A 26713-nucleotide genomic window follows, 5' to 3' on the forward strand; every position below is an offset into this window, starting at 1 on the left:
ACAGTTAGGAAGTGTCTAAGGTCAGGTTTGAACTCAGGAAGATGAGTCTTTCTGACTCCAGGCTCTGCAGTCTATCCATTGTACCACCTAGATGCCCTTGAAGACTGGATTGGAGGGAGAGAAAATGGAAACAGGAAATCAAATTAGCAGGCTATTGCAATAGTCAAGACACCATGGTATGTATGGATAGAACCCTGAACCCTGGATTCAGGAAAACCCAAGTTCAGATTCAGCCTTAGACATTTACTAACTGACTTACTAAGCAAGTTCCATAACTTCTGTTTGCCCCAGTTTCAACATCTGTAAAATGGGAATAATAATGACATCCACTTCACAGGGTGGTTGTAAGGATCAAATGAGACGTTTGTAAAGTACTTTCCACAGTACTTGGCACATAGTAAGCAATTAATGAATGAGTTCTTTCTTCCCTCATTCTTTCCTTCCCTATGTGCCTCACAGGGTTATTTCAAATAAGGTAATAATATTAATATAATAATATTAACAGTAATATAATAATATATAATACACAAATAAAATATTTTATGTAAATTACTTTACAAACTTCAAACAGTGATTGGATCTCAGCTTTAGAAGAAAAGTGAATTTGGAAGTCATCTGGTCTGACCACCTAGCCCCCATTTTACAGTTGAAGCAACTGAGGTTCAGAAAAGTTAACCAGGATCACTCAGCTCATATCAGAGGTGGGATCTGAGCCCAGGTTGCCTAAGTCCAACTCTAGCTTTCTCTTCACTACACACACAGTTAGTTATTATTAGGATGGTGGCCATACGGATAGAAGAGAGAGGGATAAAAAAGCCATAAGGAGTGGAGAAGCAGCAGTTTCTTGGAGCCTGGATAATAAAAGTGAGGAGGAGAGGGTGCAATGAAGGAATATTTACAAGATTTACGAGATTTTGAGCTTGAGTGACAAGGGAGATTGATGGAGAGTTGAAAGTCCTCCTTTTGAAGGAAAGATGATGGGTTTCATTTGGGCCTGCTGAGTTGGAGTAGGGCATGCAGATGGAAATGTTCAGTGGGTTTTTAGGAAGGTGATCTTCCAGTTCAAAGGAGAGACTGGGGCTGTACATGTAGGTAGACAAGGTATCTTGTAAAGTCTCCTTTTTTCACATCTGTTCCACCCCATCCTTAGAGATGGCAGAGCAGTTAGAGGGCTGGGGGAAGGGGAAGAAGGAAGGACTCACCAAGGGCTCCTAAGGACACAGAATGAGAAAAAAGAATGAAATATGGGAGGTAGGGAGAGGATTTAATTAAACCACAGATATTTAACTATCTTAGTGAATTGCCTGGAATAGGAAAAAGTGGAAAAGATTGTTGCATTTGGAATGAGAGATTGAATCCCTGCTTTATTACTCAGGGAATGACCTTGAGAAAGTCTCTTTACTTCTCTGGGCCTCAGTTTCTCCATCTGTACAATCGGAGGATTGGACCAGAGGCCCTTTTCCAGCTCTTACTCTATGAAGGCTTTGCACTGAGCAGCATCTGATTTATTTCCCTCTCCATTGCTTACCTCCAGAGATTGAAAAAAAGTAAGTCAGGAATCCCCCCAGGATTGGACTTAGAGAGACAGATTCTATAATCTTCCCCATGTGTGCATGCACACTCAGACTTACTGAACCTAGATTCCTCCACAGACCAGTTCCCCAGAGTTCAGTAGTGGCTCCTTTCTTGACTGAGGCCCATGATGCCTCCCCACCCCCACCCCTATTCCTATGCTCCTCTTGTGTTCCAGGCCTGAGCTTCCTGATTTTGCTACTTTGTGCCCTGAAGCTCACCTGTGTGACCCACCTGTCCCAGATGTGTTTGCTCATCAATTGTCAAGCCCCAACCCTAAAGGTTTATCTTCAGTCCTAGATTCCATTCAATTAATTGAATATATGCTTCTCCTCTGTGCCCTGCCTTCATTGAGTCAAAGAATTTTAAAGTTCAGAGGAACTTCCTATTACCATTTTAAAAAATTATTGAATTTTTATTTCATTTTTTTCCTCAACTCCATGTAACCAAAATTTTTAACATTCATTTTTAAAAAAATGTTAAGTTCCGTATTCTTTCCCTCTCCTTCTTCCCCTTTCCTAGAGAAGGCAAGCAATTTGATATAGATCATACATGTAGCTGCCATCTGATCTAACCTCTACCCCTACTCTGACATAACCTACAAGTTGATGCTAGCAGACCTCCACTGAAGCCCCCATCCCCCACGGAGGATCCCATTCCACTTTGGACATCTCCGACTTTTAGGAAGTCTTTGTTGACATTAAGCCTACATTTGTTGATCTGTCACATCCACCCATCTTGCCTGCACCTTTGGGGCCAAGTGGAGTAAACAAAGTGGTGCTGAGTGAATCCTCGGATGAAAGACATGAAGACGATCCCCAGGCCAACACTGAAAGCCTTCCAAGGAGATGCTTATCAGCTGGGGCATGACTGAATAAATTATGGTCTGTGGATTTAATGGGATCCTATTGTGCTCTAAGAAATGATAAAGGGGATAGTTTTAAAGAAACCTGGGAAGACCTGTATGAATTGCTACAATCAATCAACGAACATTTATTAGCACCTCTTACACAATGTACTGTGCTTAGTGCCTGGGATACAAAAAGATGCAAAAGACAGTCCATCCCCTCCAGGAATCTAATGATGTGACATGAAAGAAGTAGAATCAGAACAATTTAAACAACAGACATCATCATCATTATCATCATCATCATCATCATCATCATCATCATCGTCATCATCATCATCATCATCATCATCATCATCATCATCGCTAGCATTTACATGGCACTTTAAGGTTGGCGAAATGTTTTACAAATATCTCATTTTTATCCTCACAATTTCACATAATCCCCATTTTTACAAATTAGGAAACTGAGGCAGACAAAAGGTAAGTGATTTGCCCAGGGTTACATAGCTCGTAAGTCTGAGTTATGAACTCAGGTCTTCCAGACTTTAGATCCAGCACTCTACATACTGCCAAAAGAAGTTTGAAAGACTCGAGAATTCTGATTAGCACGATGACCAACCATAATTTCGAACGAAACATGCTACCTGCCTTTTGACAGAGAGATGACAGACTTAGAGTGCAAAATGAGACAGATTTTTTTGCCCCCAATTTGGGAATTTTTCTCTTTTTTTAGCTTAAATATGCATATTTGGTGCAATTTGTTTTTCTTCCTTCTTTTTAAATGGGGAAAGGGGAGCAAGAGAGAATAAGATTTTTGTTCATTGAAAGCAAATAAAGGAAAATTTTAAAATATAAAGCCTTTCTATCTTGGTAAGACTTGCAAATCCTGTGCTCTCCTGACTCAACCTTCATCAACCTTGGAACATTTCCACAATGATGCATTAAAGAAAGATGTTAGTGGATACAGAGTGATACAGACAGGAGATAGAGATTTGGACTGGAACTATCATTCTCTGGTGTAGGGAATTGCTGGATAGCAAAACCCCCTTTACCAAGGCAAGTCAGCACCTTCTCTGCAAGTGAAAGTCTTGGAAAGCTGCTTGGATCACTGCCAAGTTAAATAAATTATCCAGGGTACCACATGCTTTGCACATGGTAGGTGCTAAATAAATGTTGATTATATCAGTTTCAATCCCAGGTTTCTCTAAAACAGTATTAGGTGTCCTAGTCAGAGCTTGAATTCAAGTCTTCCTGGCTTTGGAGTTGGCTCTCTATCCCCAGTATCCCTACTGCCTGTTTCCAAAAGAAGACAGAGAAGAGCAGTCTATTTGAGGACTCCAGAGAAAGGTTCAGAGAGAAGGTGGCACTTGGGTCAAGCCCAGAATGAAGAGAGGGATTTCTACTGGTGGAATTGGGTGGGGAAGCCATTCATCCATCAAAGGATTCCATATTGGAGGGAGTTGATCTGCTCTACATCTGTCCAGAGGATGAATCAGAACATGGGTCTTCCATTTTCCTACTTACCTTTCTCTGAAACAAGCATTCACCCTCTCCCCTCCTTGAAAAAAATAAAGAGTTTCTAAGGGTTTTTACTTTTAGAAACTGTGGAAACTGAGAGGTTTAAAATGACCAAAAAAAGGAGAAAGTTACAAAGTTACCAGAACTCTAAAAAAAGCCCAGTAGTAATAGTCAACCTTGGTCTTCACTGAAATGTAAATGAAATCAAGCCAACTTTTTCTTATCTCCTCTCCTTTCACTGACTCACCTATTTATTTCCCCTGGGAGGGAGAAACCTGCTCAAACTCCTTCACCTTCTTTTATTCTCTTCTCTGTCCTTGTTTACTCCTAGACCCCCTATCTTCTTCTTCTCTCTTTCTTCTTGGACCCAAGAGATCCTGGGGTGAGATAATAAGCTATTAAAATGAGGCCTCTTGGGTCAGATTTACTTACTTCTTTGAGGAAGCCAACTTCTTTCTGGTATCTCCATTACAAACTCCTGAAACCTCACAGGAAAAATTAGCTAAAAGAGAACAGAGAGGGGGAAGGAAGGAAGAAAGAGGGAAGGGGAGGAGGGAAAGGAAAGAGGAGGGAAAAGAGGGAGGGAGGACAAAAATGAAGGAAGGGAGAGAAGGAAGGAGGGGAGGAAAGAAGGAAGGGAGGGAAAATACAGAAAGGGTAACAGACAAGACAATGTTCTTACTACTCAAACTGAATATATACTTTTAAAGAGAACCAGCTATAGACCAGAAGTTCACAATTCCATTGTAACACTTTTTGTGCATTGAAATGTTCATAGGATCTAAGATCTAGAAGAGACTGTAAAGGCTATGGAGTTCAATTGGATCATTTTACAAATGTTCACACAGTATCTGAAACTGGATTTGAATTGAGGTCCTTCTGACTCCAAGTCAGAGGCTGCTACATGTTGTTTCACATATGTTCATGGTTGTTAAGTTTGTAGCTAAAAAAAAAAAAAAAAGAATCTTCAAAAGAAAAGAAATATCTTGGGAAGAGGCTTTTTGGTGAAATGGAATAAACACTGGGCTAGGCTGGAATCAGAAACCTGGATTCTAGTCCTGACTTATGTCAGTAAGTGACTGAGTGTCCTTAGATAATGTGAGAAGCGCTGCTGTGGGGATCACAGGACTTCCCAGGCAAGGTCAGGAGTTAGCCTGGGACGAGCTGCTGTTGTCCATTACTTCCCTTCCAAGAATGCGCTCTGGAAGACCCATGTGATACACCCATTTTCACTGAAAGAATTCAGAGACAGAGTAGGCAGAAGACATTTATTTTTATACTTCTCTGGAGGAATCAGGTGCGGTGCTTGCTAGGAACACCCACACTGATACAGAAGTAGGAGTGGGGTTACCCAGTTTTGTGCTTCCTGGTAGAGTTAAGGTTAGTCAAATTCCACACATTCCTTTTATTTCCCTACATCCCCTCCTCATGCAGATTATGTAGGCATGGTAGCGAAGTAGGGTCCCCACCCTTCTAGTTCTCCCCTCCCACCCAGGTCAAGAGGTGCTGGACCATCATCGCTGCAGAACAGGTCATGCAGGTTATCTCATCACAAGCTCCCATCAGCCTAGGAGTTTTACTATTTTCAAGAACATTTGTGGAAGCAAAACAAGAGCAAAAATAATATGCCTTCATCTCTACGTCCCCCCCAGGTTCTCTACTTGTAGACTGTGGAGTTGGCTGCTTTTATTGTTTAGTTGTTTTTCAGTCGTATCTGACTCTCCATGACTTCATTTGGGATTTTCTTGGGCAAGATACTAGAGTGGTTTGCCACCTCCTTCTCCAGCTCAGTGTACAAACAGGATTAAACGACTTGTTCAGGATTCCATAGCTTAGGAAGTGTCTGAGGCCTGATCTGAACTCAGGAAGATGAGTCTTCCTGACTACAGGTCTGGCACTCTATCCATTGGACCACCTAGCTGCCTCTTAGCCACCCTAGACTGATCCCTATCTCTATCAGACGGATAGCCTAGCTCTGAAAATTTCATAATTCTTTTCTGATCTCATAAGATGTGATAGCAATCATTTATGTCTCAGTGTGGGTTTTAAATAACTGCTATATCTCTTGGGGGGAGGGGGAAAATAGGGAGTGCATTTTAATTATCTCTAATTGCTGAATGAAAGGCTTTTGTTACTTGTTAAAGAAATTTTAAGTCTGGGGGAGTGGGATGGGGGAGTGTAAAAGAGATTTTTCCAAAGCTTCTGTAATCACAGTAGGCAGCCACCTACTCTGCCTATGGGTACAGCTGACATTGATGGGACTTGGCTGGGACTGGGAAATGACAGTCAGGAGACAGCGTGATGCATAGTAATACAAACCCTAGATCTCGAATGAGAAGATCCGATTTCCAGTACTGACTCTGGTGTTTATCATCTGAGTGACTGGGTGAGGACTACGCCTCAGTTTCTTCATGTGAAAAATGAGTTGGACTAGCTGACTTTCAATGTTCCTTCAAACTCTAAACCCTAAAACACTATGAGTTTCTCCCCCTGAAACCTTCCCCTCCAGATAAGGCATCTCCGTATGTTTCTGTTCAGTTTTGTCTGGACTCCGTATTTATTCTGCGATTTTTTCCCAATTTTTAAACATTTTTACTTAAAGTTTTGAGTTCCAAATTCCATCCTCCCTTCCTCCTTCTCTTCCCTTCTCCTTGAGTTGGTGAGCAATCAGGTAAAGGTTATACGTGTGCAATTATGCGAAACATTTCCATATTAGTCATTTTGTACAAGAAGACTTGAATAAAAGGGGAAAAGGGAAAAAGGAAAAAAATAGCATGCGTCAGTCTGTATTCAGTCAATATCAGTTCTTTCCCTGGAGGCAGCTAGTATGTTTCATCATGAGTCCTTGGGATTGTCTTGGATCGCTGTATTGCAGAGAAGAGCTAAGTCATTCACGGTTGTTCATCTTACAGTATTTATTGCATACAATATTTTCCTGGTACTGTTCACTTTGCTATTTATCAGTTCATGTAAATCTTTCCAGGTTTTTCTGAAATCATTCTGCTTGTCATTTCTTATAGCACAATAATATTCCATTACAATCATATACCACAGCTTGTTTAGCTATTCCGCAACTGAAGGATCTCTGTATGTTTCTTCTCTTGACTTTGGAATAAACATCTATATGCTTCTCCTTTGGTTTTTCCCCTCCCTCTTAACCTCTTCTTCCAGTATCAATCAAGATCTACCTTCCGAGAATGGGTACGAGAACTTGGCTTCACTCATTGGGACTGGACTTGTTTCAATGGTTTGGTAGGCCTTTCTGTCACCTGGCTTCCCAGGAATCCTGAAGCCTGGCTTCACGGATTAGCTTGTCTTACCGTGTCTCAAGATTGGTGCTCATCCTGCACCCCTATCCATTGTCCTATAATCTCTCCACTCTCCTTTCTAGCAGCGGCCACTGTATTTCTACTGCTGTTTTCCTAGCAGAAAGTCCATTTTTTTCCTTTATTGGAACTCAGCCATCCCGTGTTTTAAGCAAGGATCGTTTATTTATAGGAGTAAGCGTAAATTCATAGATGACACAAAGGACATAAGAAACTATAGTGTGGAAAATTTCTCTGGCCACTATATAGCTAGATGGCTCTCAAGCTTTATAAATGTGACCCAACAAAGTGCCTTGCACATAGTAGGGATGTAACAAATCCTGAACTTGGAATTTTAAACTTGGAGTCATGGGATCTAGTTCAAACCCAGGGTAGCTGAATGCCTTGGGCAAATCAGGTAACCTCCATGGACTTCAGTTTCTTGATGTATAAATGAGGACTGACTAGCTCCTGAGGTTCCTTCTAGCTTGGTTAGTCAGTTAACACTTATTTATCTAGGTCTTTGATCCTTTGATCCAAAAATTAGTAGAGATTGCATTGATAATATATATCTCGACATAATGACATATCTCTATGTAAAACAATATTATATACATAAGTATATATGTATACACACATATGTATGTCAACTACATTTTACAATGTGTCCCTGGACCTGTAATTTATTATTTACTTTTTGGCATAGAGATTTCCTTTTACCAGTATAGGTCTGCACCTTCTCAGTAACTTATAGCCTTATAAAAGCTTTATAAAAGCCTATAAGTTGACTTAGCACGTTGAGAGGTCATGTGACTTGTCAAAGATCACACAACCAGTTGGTATCAGACACAAGACTTGAACCCAGGTCTTCCTACCTTTGAGGTCAGTTCTCTTTCCATTAAACCAGTTTAGGTTTCTTCTCAAGTAAGTGTTCATCTACAAGTATAGAGTATATAATATAAGTATACGAGGAGTCAGAGGCTATACTTAGAACCTGGTACAACTCATTCATTAAGGCCTCAGTTTCTCTATCTATAAAATCAAAGGTTTTATAGATTATAGATTGAGAATGCAGTTCTAGAACAGCAAGAAACCTAGATCTAAAACTATAAGGACCTTTTGAGATCTTTACAGGTGGTGAAACAGAGACCTGGGGACATTAGTTACTTGCTCAAGGTAATACAGGGAATCAGCATCAGAAGTGGGATTTGAATTCATGTCCTCCAACATCCATTACCAATGCTTGCTCTTCTGTGCCACATTGCCTCCCTCCCTCATCTATTCCTTCATTTTACTGATGAGGAAACTGAGGTACAGAGAAATGAATAATATGCCCAAGGGCACACGAGTATCACTAGAATCCTACATCAACAATCACTAGATTCCAGACCTAGTATTTTGTTATGCCACACTGTCTCTACATGAGTGCTAGGGTTCCTTTTCAGCCGCTTATATACCTTTGAATATATGAGGGGTCATCTCCATAGGTGAACATGCTGATTGCCACCAAAAGGCTTGTAGAAGTAATTGGTGATTTCATCCTGGCTGTTGACAAGGACGGCACCACAATCACAGGATCATTTATCTAGAGTTGAAAGGGACCTTGGGGATCATTTAGACATTTATTTTGAAGATGAGGAAACTGAGTCTTAGAAAAGTTAAAGGACTTGCCCAAAGTACACAGGTGGTGAAGACCAGGGATAGGATTTGAACTCAAGGCCTTTGACTCCAAATCAAGCACTCTTCCATTACGCAAACTGTTCCTTCCACTCCACCTTCCCTTCTTACTATATTTGGATGTACTGTAGAATAGCAAAAGAGCTTGTCATGGGGAACCTCTGCCAATTCCAGAAAAGAAGAATGGATGCAATTTTAAAGCACTGGGGAGTATGCCATTTAAAGGAATCTAATGGTAAATAATTTTGTAAAACAAATAATCACACTTTAATTGACCTTTGGGGCAAATAGAAATGTTCATCTATTTGGTTTTACTTAAGAGGAAGCAATAAAGGCAAACAGTTGAGGCCCCATTGTGGGAGGTTGCTTAGGTCCCTGCCCCCTTATCTGATTATAATGACTGATTTTGCAGGTTTGAAGGAGAAGAGAAAAACAGAGGAAGTCGGCAGATGCTTTTGGATCAGAGTATTTGAATGACCTTGCGTTATGAGAAATTTAATTCAGAATCCCTCTTTACCTAAAGATCCAAAGATTACCCATCTCACTGTCTCTATATCCCTTTCCACTTTTCTCTTCACACCCAAAAATATCCAGAGTAACAACTTTCAGAGTGTGGACGTGGACCCCCAGGGGTCTCAAGACCTTTTCGAGGAGTCTGGGAGGTCAAAACCATTTTCATTATAATACTGAGATGTTATTTTCCTATTAAAATACTCCTCCCCCTTCCAGATATATATTTTTCTAAGGCTAGATTGTCTTCAGACATTTCAACCAAAACAGCATATCGCAACAGATCAAATGCAAAAGCAGATACGAGAATCCAGCTGTTTTCTATTAAGCCAGACATTAAAAAGATTTGTAAAAATATGTAAAATTGCCACTCTTCTCACTTTTGTTTTGCAAACATAGTTCTTTTTTCATAGAAAATATGTGATTTATGTTAACAAGATGTAATGGATTCACTATCAATATTTTTAAATGAATAAATGTTTTTAAAATGTATCATTTTCATTTCTATTATGATAAATATCAATAGATATAACCCCACATAAACAAAATCACTTTGGGGCCCTCAATAATTTGTTTAAGAATGTAAAGTGGGTCATCAATGTTTTTTAAAAGTGTAGAAGAATTTTCAGTAATTTTTAAGAGTGTAAATGGGTCCTGAGACCAATAAGTTTGAAAACTACTGTCATAGAGGATCGTAGGATTTAGGGCAAGAGAGGATATCTCTGGACGATCTAGTCCAACCTTCTCATTTTAGAAATGAAACGAAGGCTCAGGCAAGTGCAGTGACTTTATCCAGGTCACACAAGTAGTAAGTGGCAGTCAGGATTTGAACCCAGCCCTTCTGAATCTATTCCTTCACACTTATTTATACTTTACATGTACATGCATTCTTCTCTCTCTCTGTCTCTCTCTGTCTCTCTCTCTGTCTCTGTCTCTCTCTCTGTCTCTCTCTCTCTCTGTCTCTCTCTCTGTCTCTGTCTCGCTCTGTCTCTGTCTCTGTCTCTGTCTCTGTCTCTCTCTCTCTCTCTCTCTCTCTCATCCCTTCAAGATCTATAGCTATGCTCCTAAGAGCCTAGGTCTTTTCCCTTCTTGACCCAATATTTCTGGGTGACTTGCTGGATAGTCAACCAGCTTCTGATGTTCTTTCTCCAGAGAAGGTAACTTTTCAGGGGCTGGTAATGCTGTGGATTCCACACTATGCCTATATAGCACGTACAGGGTGTTCAAGGAGAATTAGCATATCATAGAGTCCCTTTAGGACTGCTTATCCACCTTTGGCATCTACCTTCACTCAGTTCTCACCTATGGCTCCAAAAAGCTGTAGCATGGGCAATGGCCATACCCTTGTAAAACCTCCTCAGCAGATAGGCTAAACCAGGTTGAGGGTAACTGACAGACTTTAAACCCCTCATCATGTCTACCCCAAGCAGTGGAATGAGCACATGAGAACAACTTATTCCAACAGCCATGAAGTTGGCTGAAGCAGGAGCTGTGGAGTGCTGAGAGCTTGGTCAGACATCAAAGACACCAAGATCATTCACTGCATCCTGGGCCATCGCCAGTTGTCCTGGCTTTTGTCCTGCCCCTGGACTTAGATGACTCAGGAAGAGAGAGTGAGGCTAATTACTTTGTGCAACTCTGCCTCACTTAAATCAATTCATATTCAAGTCAAGGCATCACCCATGATGTCATTGGTCCTCTTTGAAAATGAAGGACGAATAACAATATAGCATGTGTGTGAGTATGCAAACATGAGAAGTCTCCTGGTGTCATGGAAAGAACACCCTTGAAATGTTGGAGTTAAGAGCCCTGGGTCTAAGAGTTGATACTTACTGCTGTTTGAACCTATGAGACTTGCCTCACTTTTCTGGTCTCCAGCTTCTTCATCTGTAAAATGGGGATAGTAAACTTTTACTATTTACTTCACATGTTGATTGTGAAAAGTATCCTGTAAACTGTAAAATGCTCTGAACATATGAGTTATTAATATGTGTGGGTACCTTTGTATAGACTCTAGATGCTAAGTCCTTCCTCATAGCTAATCTGTGTCCCTCCTGCTTAACATTGATATATGACATCATTGAATATGTTCTTCCCACAGTGAATGATTCCGGTCTATCCCTGCCCCTGCTGCACCTGGATACGCTGTGGCTTTATTTCTCTTCCAGCTGCTCAACTTATTCTTGGGTAGTTTGATCTCGCAGCCATTAAGCCAAGACATGAATGGACAGTGAGGTGTTTGCTTCATTGACAGATCAGGGGTAAGTACTATGGGGGTAGTGGGGGGTGGGGAGGGAAGGTGGGGACAGGAAAGAGTAAATCTGTAAGGGCAAAGTAGTCACACTATTCTGTCCATCTAAGGACGCTATCTGGATTTCTCTGATTAATCTCTAAAGCCTTTGTGGAAGAGATGATGGTTTCCAGGGAATTTTAAATTTATATTTTAGGAGAGAGATCTGGGGTGAATTGTAAGCTGTGGTGTACAGGAGCTAGCTTATGCCTCTGGATAATTATTAACTTTTCAGTGTTAACATTTGCACTTTGGAAATCAGCAAATGCTATAAATCAGGCCTTGATGAATTATGTCGTTGATTGGATAGACTTAAGAAAATGATGGAGAACATGTTAATAATGCAGATTAAACTGAAAAGTGTGTCATGCATATATTTCCTTTTCCTGGAGAGCTGGTTGTTAAATATTTGCCAGCATAGCCCTGGCTGTAGGGAAAGGAAAAGAATGTCTAAGCTCATAGTCCAACTAGGAGAAAGCTGGGAAATAATATAGTTTTTAAAGTTGGTTAAACATTCCCCCTACAATTTTATTTATATTGTTAAACTGTTTAATCAACCACTTGTTTACAGATAGAAAAGCCAAACTTCAGCATTGCTCACGCTAAATTATCTGAAGTTCTGAATGATTGGGGCCCCAATTAATATGATTTTCCATACCAATGGTTTTCATCCAGTGAGAATACTGGAAAAGTTAGAAAATAGAACATAACTATAATGAGAAGGCAGATCCAGTTTGGTTTCCTTATGTTTTGTGACATTTAGGTTATGTAGGAGATAAAGAGTTGGACTTGGAATCAGGAGGGCTTGAGCTCAAATTCTGATTCACACTCTTATTTGTGGCTGTGGAAAAGTCAGTTAACCTTTGTCAATCTCAGTTTCCTTGTCTGTAAAATGGGGATAGTAAGAGCACTTCCCTCAGAGCCATTGTGAGGCTCAAATGGGAAAATACACATGCTTAGCAAACTTTAAAGTGTATATAAATGTTAGCTCTTATTAAATTTACATAATATGAGTCCTCTCTGAAAAGAACGATATGGCCCTCTGAACCTAGTATATATGTATCTTCAACCAAAGGCTTGCAGAGGTCCGTCCTTGCCTTATTCACCAGCAGGAAAGAGAAGGGTTGATTTGGCCATTTGTGCGCATTTTGTATGCACACTGATTTCAACCTGGGCACCCATCCTAAAGGTCTTTTTTGTCATCATGTAGTAAGCAGACATATAGAATACTTGAACATGCTCTGAAGTAGAGAACGAAGCTCCCCTGTTTCACGTCTTCAGGCTGTTCCAATGGCAGACTCATTGAACATGAATGCTCCCAGGACAGAGTTGTCATTGGCCAGAATCCTCATTACACAGAGATTCTACCAACCACAAAACCATGCCAGGAGACTGTTCTCTCCATTTTGTGAACAGTGGCCATTGTACAAGGAACGAAGTAAGCCACTTGCAAAAGCACTGAATGAAGCATCCTCAGCTTAGGAGACCTGGATTCTTATTCTCTACTTGCCTTAGTGAAATCATAATCTCTCTGGGCCTCCCTCTCTATGCTTGGAAAATGAAGTTGTTTGCTGAGATAAAAGCTCATTTATATTACACTTAAAGTACTTGCCTTACAACAACCCTACAAAATCCCTAATGAAAGTAGTGTTCCCATTTTACAAATAGTTCATATTTCCAGTCCTCTTTAAGGTTTATAAAAGACTTTTCTCACTATATTTCTTGGAAGTCAACAGTGTGTTATTATCCTCATATGATGGACGAGGAAACTGAGACCCGCTCATTGGTTGTTGTCCTTCAAACTTGAAAAGTACCAAAATGACATCACAATATCAGGGTCAACGTACAGTACGTCTGATTTTGGCTACTCAGATCGATATGAGTTTGGAAGGCTCTACCACAGGTTGAGCTCAAATAGTTCATTTGAACTGGAGTGATGCCTCATAGGAACCAAATTAATTGCCTGTGACCCCACAGTTAATAAGTCATTTAGTCATTAAAATAATAAAGCATTTATTAAGTTTCAAACCCAAGTCTTCTGATGTGGCATATAACCTTGTAGGAAGAACATCAGGAGCAATAAAACTTCAAATAAGCTGATGCTGGTAAGGCAAGCTAAGGATAATTTTAGATGGTGAGCTTTTGGGGCAGGAATTGTCTTTTGCCTTTTTTGTATCCCCAGTTCTTTGCACAGTATGAGAATATGCCTCTATGCCTGGCATATGCTTAATATTGATTTACTGATTGATGAAAAGGCAGGGAATAGGAAAGCCAGGTATAATGGAAAGAAGATAGAGAATCCTGAAACGGACAGGAACATTGCTTAGAAAGATGGAATGATAACAGTAACTGGGAGAAGTTGAGACAACTCTTATTCTTTTTCTTTTCTTTGCCAAAGAGAATGGAAAGGATAGAACAAAAGTATCTAATTGGGAATAAAAATCTAAGATAAGTAAGCAGATTGTAAAGAGATCCTAGTCACCCTTGATGAGTTCAAGGCACTAGTATCAGACTAGTTATATCCTGGGTTACTAAAAGAGCAAGTAGAAGTGGTTGCTGAATCAGTGCCAGTGATCATTAAAAGATGGTGGAGAATGGAGAACGAGCTTCAAGGTTTGAAAAGGACAAATACTGTCCTGGTTTTAAAAAAGCAAAACAAAACAAAAGCCAAAAACAGGAGAAGAGAACCTGTGAGCTTGGCTTCAGGGTCTAGAAAAGTTCTAGAGTGTATTATTAAAGGGATGAGTTTTGAAAATCTAGAAAAGGACATTATGGTCACAAAGAGTCAGCAAGACTTCTTCTAGAAGGGGGTAATTAACACTGTTAACCTTCTTTGGCAAGATAAGTGGGTTGGTAGAATAGGAAAATGCTCGAGATGCAATTTACCTGATTCTAGCAAAGCCTTTGTCAAAGCTTCTCATTCTGTTTCCATGGACAAAATGGTGAGACATGGGACAAATGGTGGCGATAGAGTCAGAAGAAAGAGTTGAATGATGCAATCTGAAGAGTAATTATTAATGGTTTAATGTCATTTTGGGAGAAAGTCTCTAGCAAACAGCCCAGAGATCTGTGATAGAGCTTGTGCTGTCTAAGAGGATGATGATGGTGGTGCTGGTGCTGGGACTGGTGATGATAACGATGACAGTGATGATGGTGTTGATGGTGGGGATGGTGATGGTAGCTAGCCCTTACATAATGCTTTAGGTTTGCAAAGCACTTTACAAATGTATTTCATTTTATCCTTGTAATAATCCTGAGAGGTAGAAACTATAATTATCTCTGCTTTATAGATGAGCAAAAGAAGTAAACTGAGTCAAATAGAAGTTAAAATGACTCAGCCAAGGGCATACAGCTAGTAAGTGTCTGAGACCAGATTTAGATTCAGATCTTCCTGACTTCAGGTCCAGGCCTCTATCCACTGTGCCACTTGGCTGCTTTAGCATATTTATCTAAATACTTGACCTATTCAACAATGGCATGCTTATCCAAATTGAGGAGGACAAAGGTAGGAGGGATAGCTATTGCATTGTATGGGATGACAGGAACTAAGAAAATCTCAGCAAGCTAAAATGATGTCTTTACAAAGAAATGTACAAGTGTTGAACACTGGGTTCAAAAAAATCAACTTTGTAATGTCAGAATGGAGGAGGTATGACTATAGTTCTTTTGTACAGGGAAAAAATGGGATTTTAGTGGACTGCAAGCTCGATATCAGTCAACTGTAGAATATGGTAGCCAAAAACCTTATTACAACACCCTCAATTTCTTCAGTACCTTTTATCATCCTGGCCTCACTCCTCTGGATGCTCTTTCCAGCTTATCATTGTGGAAGAGGCTGGGGATGTTTTGCCTGGAGAAGAAAAGACTTTGTAGTAACATGTTAGCTGTCTTCAAATATTTAATGGGTAGTTACATGGAAGACTGAATTAGATGTGTTCTGCCTAGTCCTAGAGGGCACAACTAGGAGCAGTGGATGAAAGCTGTGGAAAGACAGATGTGGGCTTGAGACTCAGAACACTTCCTACCTGAGCTATTCCAAAGTGCAGTGAACTGCCTTGGGAGGGAGGAAGTGTTTCTTCACTAAAGCTTTTCAAGCAAAGGCTAGATGACAACTTGCTGGGCATGTCGTAGAGAGGATTCCTGTTTCAGGTATATATTGGATTAAATAGCCCCCTGATGGGCCCTTCTGATGCTGAGACTCTGAGGTTGTGGGACTCCAAGTCTGATGTTCTTTCTATACCACCACTGTGCCTCTCTCAGTAAGGAAATTGAGGCCTAAAGTTAAATTCAGACAATGAGCATTCATAAAGCATTAGTATGAATCCATCAAGGTGTCTGGGTGACTCAGTGGATAGAATACCTACCTGGCCTGGAGTCAGGAAGACCCAAGTTCAGACACTTACTAGCTATTCTACCCTGGGCAAATCACTTAATCTTGTTTGCCTCAGTTTCCTCATCTGTAAAATGAGCTGGAGAAGGAAATGGAAAACCACTCCAGGATGTTTGCCAAGAAAATCCCCCGAAAGGGGTCACAAAGAGTTAGCTATGATTGAAAAATGTATGCCAAGCACTGTGCTAAACACTGGAGATATCTTGTTGATGTTTAGTTGTTTCAGATCCAAAAATGTATGCCACATGATACAGTTTCTGACTCTTAAATCAACTAACCTGTCCAACACATCCTGCTATCTCTAGGGTCCCTTACCACTCTTACATTCTATGATTCTACAACTGCTTCCCTGAAGATTTCAAACGTAGCTGGAAGGATAGTGAAAAAAAGCTTTTTGAGAGTTAGCAAGCTGGCTGACCTCCATCGGTGGCCTCCTTTTTCCTCACCTGTCAAACAAATACATTGGATTGGAGATTATCTAAGGCCCTTTTGAGTAGAAAGAACTGTCTAACATTGAGGGAGGGAGGGAGATGCTGTAGCAGGTGACCCAGGGACATCTCTGGATCGAGGTCCTGCCTTTTTGTGAGCCAACTTTAGGGCAATCCTGTCCTGCCTGAAGGGAAGGAGATAAACTTTCCCTTGTTGAAAAGGCCTGGCTCAGTTTGTGCCACTACCTTGGGGCCCGCTGGTTGAGGAGGAAAGTGCTGGGAAGGTTTATGGCTAATCTGTCCCTGCCAAACTGGCCCCCTCAGCCTCCCTTCTCACAGGCACCAAACTCCCAGATGGTCTAAATAGGAAGAAAAGAGGAAAATCCGTATCCAATCTGTCCTATTCAGTGGAATGGAAGAGAATCTGCATCTCAATCTTATCTTTGTGATGGGGCTTGGCTAAGCTTGGCCCCCCCAAGTGGCCAATAGGGTACAACTCAGGAGATGCCTTCACATCCTGCTTGGAGAATACACACAGCTGGGCTGTTGGCGGCATACACCGAGAACACCCTACGTTTAAGGGGAGGGATGTCACAGAGCTGAGCCAGGGAAAGGATGGGGAATACCCCCTCCCTCCCATAAGGTCAGCCTTCCCCTCCCTCTTCTTGTTCCCTTTGCTCCCTCACCAAACCCCAAATTGGGTATATTCTTTCCAGCTCTGAATTTCTCCCCATTTCCTCTTCTTTTCTTTCCCTTCTTTTTTTTTCTCCCTCTTTCTCCAGGCACTGGGCCAAGTGCAGCCTTTGAATGGAAGTGAGGAGGGTGGGGGGAGTGGGGAGTAGAAGGAAGGGGGCCCCCTGAGGGCCTCCTACAAACAGTCCCACACAGAGCTATGCTGTCTCCTCCAAATGCCCTTGACACTCATGCCGACAATGCTTCCTTCTCTGCCTGGGGCCATCCTCCCATCCACCTAGGTCAGATACCTTGGCCAGCTGTAGTCACTGCTGTACCCACTTAGGCTTCATTGGGCCACTCTAGTAGTGAATCAGAGAGGCGAAACTCTCTGCATGGGCTATTGGCCCTCCATGCCTGGAGATGTCGGGCAAGGGCCGGAGCTGGGGCCGGAGGCAGAAGAGGCACTGAGAATAACTGGCTCACAAAGCAGGTCAGAAGCACATGTCACTAAGGGTTTCCCAAAATAGCAGAAGTCAGCTAAAACGGCTTCCTCCCTTTCTCCCTCCCACCTCTCAGAGTCTCCCAAACACTCCTTCCTGGTCCCTAGCGCTGACAGCAATCGTAACATCTGGTGAGATCTCACTTGTGCCTGAGTGTCCCAGACTCCAGCCCCTCCTGGCTCCCTGCTTCCAGCCTCTTATCCCAGACCTGCCAGATCCCCTATCTCTCCAAGTGTCCCATAATCCAAGCTTCCAGACTTGCTAGGAAATAGTATGAAGCAGTAGACATAGCAGCAGACAGATAGACCCCATGGCCCATGGCATTTATTCACTGAATGACCTTGGGCAAGTCTGTTTGCTTCTCTGGGCCTCAGTTTCCTCTTCTGTAAAGCATGTGGGTCAGACTTAAGTAGTCTCTAAGGCCCTTTCTAGTGCTAAAACTTTCTGATTTTATGATGTGTACAAGAAAGTCAATTAATAATTGAGAGTGAGAAAGAGCTCTTCCCTATAGGGAAGCTTCCTTGGGAAATCAAATTAAGATCAGAAGGTTGCTTGCTGACTACATGAAATCAGACAAAAGAAGAATCCATAATTCAGTTCAGGAAACACTTAAGTTCCCAGGGCATGGTGAGCACCTAGCTAGATGCTAGGGAAACTACCGGATTTAGAAAAAATATGGCTGCCTTTATGGAGTTTCCAGTCTAGTACGGAAACATATACACACACACACATACATCTTAGTGATATAAAATGATAAGTGCTTTAGAGGGTTACAAAACAAAGTGCTTTTCAGGGTCTGAGAAGGAAGATCATTACAAAGAGGGTTAACATGGAGGGCTTCTTGAAACAGATAGCAAATGAGTTGAGATTTAAGGAAGGATAGAGATTCAGTAGGTGAAGAGCTAGAAGAGGCAAAGATATGGAGAAACGGAGGCTGGAGAGCAAGAGGTGCATTTCAGAGTAGTTCATTTTGGGTAAAATAAAATTAGTTCGTCAATCTATACACATATATTAAAAGCTTATTTTATGTCACATATTGGGTTACAAGAAAGGCAAAAACATAGTCTCTGCTCTCAAGAAACTCACATTCAAATGTGGGAGATGAGACAGAAGTGGGTACATAGAAAATATATAGTATATGGAATGTCATCTGAAAGGGCTAGGATGGTAGGGTGCCAGGAAAAGATCTTCTATAGGAGGATAGAATTAGTGAGGAAAATCTCTCAAAGAAGGGTTGTCACCACATTGCAAGGGGCCTTGAATGCTAGGCAAAAGAGTCTAAGTTTTACTCAATAGGCAATAAGGGTTCTTAAAAGATTGTTTTTAGCAGTGGAGAGGCACCACCAGATTCATGCTTCAGAAAGGTTATCCTGGTTATATAATGAAGGCTGATTTAGAGAGAGAGTAGGTGAAAACACCTCGTTGTAATAGTCCAGATTGGTGGTATGGAAGGCCTTCACTAGTTGCTGGTGGCAGGCTAGACAGGAGGAAATAGATGCTACCAAGGTGGTATTTACAGGACTTTGTAACTGATTGGAAATAAGAGGATAAGTTGGGGATAGAGAAGAGTCAGAGATAACAAACACCAAGGTTTCAAAGCAGGAAAGACCATGGTCTTTTCAATCACCTTTCAATGGTGATGCCACTCACAGAAATAGTCAAGTCAGAAGGAGGCACAGGATTGGGGGAAAAATAATGGGTCCCCTTTAGATCATGTAGGTAGCCAAAGATGCTGTTCTGGCACAAGCTGGAAAGAAAGGTCAGGACTGGAGATGCCAACAGGATGCCCAAGCCCTCCGAGAACTGGGGGCCCCAACCGTCAGGGAGTGCAATACTCACTGACCCAGTTTCTTTCCAAGCTCCTCTTTTTCGGTACTCCATGTTGCTCCTTTCCAATTCTCCTGGTTACAACAAAATATTTATGGCAAAGCCTTTCCTGCTATTGCTCTAGGGATAGAGAGAGACACTTATCCACAGGAACCTCTCCCCTAACATCTTGTGCCCTCTGATGATTTTTAATTAAAAATTAAGAAGGTTTAATTAAAGAGGCTGGCAAGGCTTTCATAATCCATGGTCTAGTTATAAACAAAGGAGGGCACAGGGATAGCTACTTTGGAACACAGCTTGAATGCCACCCCCGGTGTCTCTGGGAGAGAAGGTACTTTGAAATTGTCCTCAGCTCTGATATACTCAGTCTTCTGTTTGGCTTACCATCTATGGGAGAAGAAACTTCCCCTTCCACCTCCCCCTCCAATTTGAGTATTCCCCAAAGCTCAAGTCTCAACTCCTCTTTTCTCTATTCTTTCCTTTGGAGATTTCATCTGCTGCCATGGTCTTCAACTTCCTTTCTCTGTCTCCTTCTATTTGCACTGTGGAACCAGCATCATATGGTTTCCATAGACAGCATTCTCACATATGCACAAACATGCGCATGCTCACACACGCACACACACACACACACACACACACACACACACACACACACACACACACACACACACACACAGCTGTGAATACCAGCACTGTAGCCCCCCTGTGCAAGTCCTAAAAGCAATCAGGATGTGCTCCTCCACCCCACCCCTACCCCTCCACTCCTGAGAATCAGGCAGGAAGCATGAGAAGGTGCAAACAGAAATTCTGTGGCCTGATGATTTTTAGAAAATGTTTGCTTTACTTGTCACTGAGGCGTTCCCAAAATAGCAGGAGTTGCTGGAGTGGCTGCCTCCCTCCCCCCTACTCTCAGAGTCTCTCTAGTCCCCAACATGATGCTTCAAAGGACAAATGACAAGATTTCCCTCTTGCTTGTCTCCTCATCCCTTACTCCCTAGCTCCCCACTCACTTTCTTCTGGTCCCTTGGCTACTTTGGCCTCCCAGACCTCCAAATACTAATCTCCCAAAGTCCTTAGCATTTTAGCCTTTCCTGGTATTTTCTACACTTCCCTCCCACCCCTATTTTCTGCTACCCACTCAAATCCCAAAACCCAAACTATCCATCCTCCCCAGTCTTAGTACTAGTCCAGGGGCAAAAGAGGCAGGAAAAGTTTTCCTTTGTCATTTTCCAAATAAAAATCATTCTTGGACAGCTGTTAATACTGGGTGTAAGTTACGTTGACAGGAGGCACACTGCTATTAAAGCCATGGGAGGTAGGTGAAGGCTTCCCCTCTCTGGAGGCATAGACCGTACCCATTTATTCCTGTAAACACCATTCACAAATTGGGTGTTGTGCCCTGGACATACTATTGAGTCAATACTATTGAGTTTTCATGCCTTTTGTCAGAAGTCCTAACTCTGTATTTTACTGTGTGAGCAGCTGGGCTAGGGGCTGTATCAAGTGTGTGATACATACTAGTACCCGTAAATGACTGCTAGACCTTCTCCAGTCAGCATCCTAATGCAGTACCTCTATTTACATGAAATGTACCATGGCTTCCCTTTGCTTTGTGCTCTGAATATTAGCTACAATTCACTTTGTTTGATCTGCTCTCTTCCTCTCTCCTGTCTTCTTTTAGGGTACTGCTCTCTCTCCCCACCAAGGACCCATGGAGGTTGTGACGAAACAGGCCAAGGCACACCCAAACAGAAGGCTCGTTGGCATTCACAACTGGTAATTTTTGCTGCTACCATCCAAGAAACCAAGGGGTTTTTCCTCCTAAGACTTTGCAACTGGCCTTCCTCTTGCATTGTCCTTTGGTCCTAAAGCTCTCCAATGGTTTTTGAGCACCACACATGCTCAATGAATGACTGCAAAAAAAAAAATCTTATTGTAATATGAGCAGATTTGAGATGACAAGCTATTTCGGGATAAGTAAGTTATAGGTATACAATCTTGTTCCTCCAGCCAACTTGGCACTACTGCTGCTGCTGCTGCTGATCAGGCATTTACAGTCATCTCAGTGTTTAACACCTCAGGTTCATTTTCCATCTCCAGGGCACTAGAAGACCTGTCTCTTCTTGCTTTGCTTTATTTAATCTTAAATTAGTATTATTTTAAATGAATATGTGAAGTGCTCTGCAAGTCTTGTGACCATGGTTATTTTTTTTAATCTTTGTGTTTTCTCTGCTTCCTGAAACAATGCTTTGCACATAGTAGGTGCTCAATAGACATTTGCTGTGGTTGCTGAGTTTCATTTGTACCACATGGATTTCAACTTCCTTCTTCTCAGCTGCATGAACCCCAAACAAGGGTTCCCCTGTATTTCTGCCTAGTAACTATGTGATATTTGCTGTCACTTCCTAATTGAAGTATTTTAGATCCAATCTTTTAAAAAGTGGTTTATTTGCACATGGGAAAACCAAACTTAAAATATAGTCATGTGAATCCACTGGTATCCCAGTTAGGGTCACACACAGTCCAAAAGGTCAGATCTAAGCTTTACTTTGGCTTTTTTAACTTATGGAAACTTGATTGGATTTCTCTAGTGGAAATCACAATGTCTCCCTGACTACTTAAATTAAGATTCTCATCTAAGTCTTTCCACCAGCCCTCTAGTGGGCATCCACCCAGAGTACCAGAGACCTTCAAAGACGTTTCTCCTCTTCAGTTTAACCTCTTGGGGGTACTAGAGTAAGACTCATACTACTCATTTGTTGTCCCTTCGTCCATATAGGATCATCCCACATGCTTATCTGGTCATCCATGTCCATAAATACATATTTCAGTCTGTTTCTTCTGTAGAAGTCTTCTGTTGGTAACATTGCACAGCCTACTTGGACACTCTGAGTCCCTTGACATTTATGTTGCACTGTTGCCTAAGGCAGTGACCACTGGGTGCCAGGGCAGAGGGAGGAGCAGAACGGGCTAAGGATCAGATCATTGACCAACAGGCATTTATGAAGCACCTACTGTGTGACCACTGCTGTGCTAGGTGAGGAGATACAAAGAAAAAACAGAAAACAGTCCCTGTCCTCAAGGAGCTTGTATTCTCTCCACCATCTGCATGCAGTAATTTAATTACTGTTACTCTCCAAGTTGGATATTAGCCCAAGAACGCTATTGGAGTTAAACATCAGTATGTTTTCCCATCTTTAAAAACAAACAAAAACATAGCCTTTTATTAAAACAACTGCACCTAAAATGGCCTTTCAAACAACATCTGTATTTATAGACAATGCTTTACAGCAACTTTTAAAATATACAAAGTCTGACTAATATTCCTATTTTTTTCCTCATCAGCTCATCTGACCCCAATCTTCTGTATATTTGGACTTCCTTTCTACCTTACTCTGCTTATCTTACAGATAACCCTTCCCAACTTGGCTGGGCTTCAACTGCCTTGGGGCTGCTTCCTTCAGCACAGCTGCATTCCCATTCTGCCAAATTTGGTTTCTCCTAGTCTCCACCTCTCACACCTACCTGGGGAAGAAATGCCCCAGGGGAACACAGTGAGAGCTTGGCTCCCAATGCCACCCCCTTTCCCCTCCTCCCTGCCACATCCCTTCTCTCCTTCCCCTGGCAGGCCTAGAAGCTGCTGGAGTTCATTTGAATATTGCATTTCTTTCTTAAACTGCCTGGTGCTAGCTCAAATGGAACCAGCCTCAGTTAAAGGAACCCTATCCCTTATAGGGCAAAGAAAGCTGTTTTAAATTCTGATTTAAACCAATCCCATGACATCCTCTTTACCAATCTCCCTTTTGCTCTCTGGAGAGAATTCTCCTGTTATCAAGCCTTCCCTAACTGACCTTCCTCTAAGTCAGCTGACATAATCCTTTCTGGATGGCCAAACTCTAAAGACCTTCCTTTTCCTCACTATGCCTAGTTCCTCCCCAGTCTCACTTTTCTTCCCCTTCCATCCAGTCACCACGTGAGGCAAGATTAGACGTGGTGACCCTAGGTGAACTTTGAAAATGGTGCCCCCCTCCCCCCCCCAAATGCTGTCTATGAAGAGCTTTGAGTCTTGTCTGGAACAAGACTTGTGATACGGAGAGCGAATTTGGAAGGCGTTAAGTCAGCTGCCTAAATTACCTACCCTTAGTCCTGGCTCTGGTCACCATTAGCTTAAGGTGATGAATCCTAATGGCAGTATTCCTAAAGCACATTAAAAATATCATAGTTATTCTTAATGGATCATCATCATCATCGCCTTTGACCTACATTAGCTCATTCAAACCCCCCAGCAACTCTGTCAGAAACATGTACTGCAGGGATTCTTAGACCCGTTTTATGGAAGAAGATGAGGCTCAGAAAGTTTTAGTGATTTCTAGTGTCCAAAGGATTCAAGCCTAGGTCTTTCCGAGGATCTGGTTCAAATCCCAGCTCTGCCACTTACAACTTGTGACCTCAAGCAGCATTTAACTTTTCTGTCTTAGTTTTTTCATCTATAAAGTGAGGGGGCAGGATTAAATGGTCTTGGCTCTAAATTTATGCTCCTGGGATTCTGGGTCCAATTCTGTATCATGTTGTACTCTCAGCTGAAGCAAGCCTAGGCTTAAATCTCCAATCTACCTTTCCCTGCCCCCTCAGTTTGGACTATTTGCTTTGGCTCTTTTTTAAAGACTATTTTTACATGTGAGAATAACAACTGGCATTTTTATAATACTATGACTTACAAAGTATTTTCCATGTTCCGGTACGGAGGCGATAGTAATTGTATTCTGTCCTACTCAGACCATAATTGGAGTATCATGCTCACTTTTGGCACCACATTTAAAAAAGGGCATTAATGATAATAATAGCTGACATTTGTATAGTACTTGCTGTGTGCCAGGCACTGGGTTAAGCACTTTTTTTGACATGGCATTATTTTTTTTACATTTAATATTTTTATCAATTACCTATAAACAAAAATGTTTAAAATAATTTAAAAAAATTTTTTTGTATTCCAAATTTTCTCCTTCTCACCCCTTCCCCTTGAGATGGCAAATACTTTGATATAGATTATACATGTGCAGGCATGCAAAGGGAAACACGGACCAAAAAAAGTTAAACATAATAAAGAAAATTTTAAACATAATAAGGAAAGTTTTAAAAAAGTATGCTCCAATCTGCATCCAGATTCCATCAGTTCTTTCTCTGGAGGTGGATACCATTTTTCATTAAAACTCCTTTGGAATTTTCTTGGATCATTGTATTTTGGAGAATAGTTAAGTCATTTACAATGATGTATCATATAATATTTCTGCTCTTGTGTACAAGGTTCTCCCAGTTCTGCTCATTTCACTTTGCATCAGTTCATGCAAGTTTTCTCAATTTTTTTCTAAAAGTATCCTGCCCATCATTTCTTATTTGTGCTAAATGCTTTTACAAATATTTGATCTTCACAACAAGCCTTTGAGGGAGGTGCTATCATTATCCACATTTTACAGATGAGAAAACCAAGGCAAACAGATTGAATGACTTGCCCAGGTTCCCACAGCTAGTAACTGAGGTCAGATTTGAATTCAGGTCTTCCTGACTCCAAACCTAGTATTTTATTTACTGAGTCAAGTGGCTGTCTATAATGTGAAGCTGGAAAAGTATCTGGAGGAAGGAAACCAGGATGGTGAAAGGATAGTGGGCCTTGAGTCCACATTATATGAGGATTGACTCAAGACACTGGATTAGAGAGAAGACTCTGGAGGGACTTAGTAATAACTGTCTTCTAGTATTTATTCTGCCTATCAGGGCGGAATCAGGGGTAATGGGGTTGACCCATTGCAATGAGGCAAATTTAAATTTGGTATGGATAAAATTTTCACAACAATTAGAGTTGTCTAAAAGTAGAATGGCTTGTCTTGGTTTAGGGTGAGATTTTCTGTCCTTGAAGGGCTCCCAGCAAGTCTGGATGGACATTTGTGGAACGTTTTATAGAGTGGATTCCCTTGTTGGATGTGATGGCCAACGACGTCCCTTCCAACTCTCAAATGCTGTGAGTCAGTGCGTCCCTTTTTTGATTCTCCCCAGAACCTCATAGAATCAGTCCTACAGATTTATTATCCCCTTTTCATGAGCAAGAAAGCGTATTCTATACAATATATAACATAAATTGGAGAGGAAGTTGTAAACATATTTAACCTGCAAACCCAGCCTCAGCCCTCCATTTCTGCTTTGACCATCTGACATGGGTTCCCACCAGTTACTGCTCCTGACCCTTGGCCCCCCACTCAGTTGCTCAGCCTCTCTGAGCGTCCCAGCCACCACGGCCATTTATACTACACACATTTCCAAGGAAATTCCTTAAAGAGAGAAAGATAAAGGGGCACAGAGAGATGCTTTCATTTTCTATTGTCTTCAAGCCTAGAAATCTGGTTAGGATCTGGATAGCTGGACTGATTGGGAGTTTAGCCTCAGTTCCTAGTTTCTGTAGGCATCAAGGTGAGGCCAGTGGTTAGAGTGTTAGGTTTTTACAAACCCTAAAACGATCTATAAAAAGCAATAATTATCATTATTAATTATTATGATGATACATATGTTTATATGATTATATAATTATTATTGTTACAGAGTACTGTTCATGTGTAAGGTGACAAGCTAGGACCCAGGATACTTGGGTTTTTCTTGGCCCATCTCAATCTTTAACATCTTGGGCTGAGCATTCTACCATCCCTGAGCAGGAAGTTGTCTGTTTCACCTTTACATGAATTCAAACCCTACCTCAGAAACTTAACTCTGTGACTATGGGCAAATCACTTTTATCTCTCTTAGTCTGTTTCCTCATCTGTAAAATGTATGTCATAATAGCATGCACGGGATTGTTGTGAGATTCAAATGAGCTTATGTATGTGAAGTGCTTTACAAACCTGAAAGGACTACGTAAATAATAACTATTACTATTATTGTTATTATAGAGTGCTCTCTATGTAGGAGACAAAGAGCTGGGATCTAGGATACGTGGGTCTTTCTTGGCCCAACTTTAACATCTTGAGCATTCCTTCATCCCTGACCAGGAAGTTGTCTGTTTGACCTTCACATGGTCATTTGAGCAGGAAGGGACCTTGGAATTAGTAGAATCCAATGTCCTCATTTTACCGATAAGCATCCCAAGATCCCAAACGATTAAGTGACTTGCCCCAGGTGACAA

At 41.4% G+C, this 26713-nt stretch overlaps 1 protein-coding gene across 2 annotated transcripts in view; it reads left to right on the plus strand.

Moving 5' to 3' along the window:
* Positions 1 to 26713, plus strand: part of SEMA5B (semaphorin 5B) — a 180667-nt gene that overhangs the window by 91270 nt on the left and 62684 nt on the right. For both annotated transcript variants that reach the window (XM_072613787.1, XM_072613789.1), the window contains exons 2-3: positions 11534 to 11693; positions 21227 to 21321. The gene's annotated coding sequence lies outside the window, so the exon portion shown is untranslated. The remainder of the gene's footprint in view (positions 1 to 11533; positions 11694 to 21226; positions 21322 to 26713) is intronic.

The sequence above is a fragment of the Notamacropus eugenii genome, chromosome 5, assembly GCF_028372415.1.
Source record: "Notamacropus eugenii isolate mMacEug1 chromosome 5, mMacEug1.pri_v2, whole genome shotgun sequence".
NCBI lineage: Eukaryota > Metazoa > Chordata > Mammalia > Diprotodontia > Macropodidae > Notamacropus > Notamacropus eugenii.